This window comes from Penaeus monodon, chromosome 30 (genome assembly GCF_015228065.2).
Source record: "Penaeus monodon isolate SGIC_2016 chromosome 30, NSTDA_Pmon_1, whole genome shotgun sequence".
Taxonomy (NCBI): domain Eukaryota; kingdom Metazoa; phylum Arthropoda; class Malacostraca; order Decapoda; family Penaeidae; genus Penaeus; species Penaeus monodon.
This window is the reverse complement of record NC_051415.1, coordinates 12,481,028-12,481,528: the sequence shown is the minus strand read 5'-3', so window position 1 is coordinate 12,481,528 and position 501 is coordinate 12,481,028.

Genomic DNA, 501 nt, shown 5'->3' with positions numbered 1-501 from the left:
TCTGGGTGATGGGCAACTCAACCTTGTATTCATCAAGATCGATCAAATTAATTCTTCGTCTAATCCTCATGTAAATATATCTCCAATATAGAGTAATAATAGAAGCCATTGCTTTATTATAGTAAACGTTATCCGGTGATAAACTTTGGAATAGTACGAAGGTGACTGAAACGTTAATTTTACGCAACTACGCGTATGGCTGAGCCGCGGATCAAAGTGCTTCTTAGTTCTTAAACAGTTTTGGTTAATTAGCATTTTTATTTATGGAAGGACAGTTAAGGAGAAGGTCTTGGTTAGAATATTTTAGTGGTTGATACTAATTAATATACTCATATTTTACTGTTTGATTTTTTGTTTTGAGCGAGAGTTTGTGACTAGGCGAGGTGGTCATAGCTTAGGTGGTTCACGATTTAACCTCTGGGCGACACGGAGCCTTATGCTTCGAAACGGAGCGAAACCTGAATACCTTATCCGCACACTTGTGCTTTCTGTATTTTTTTT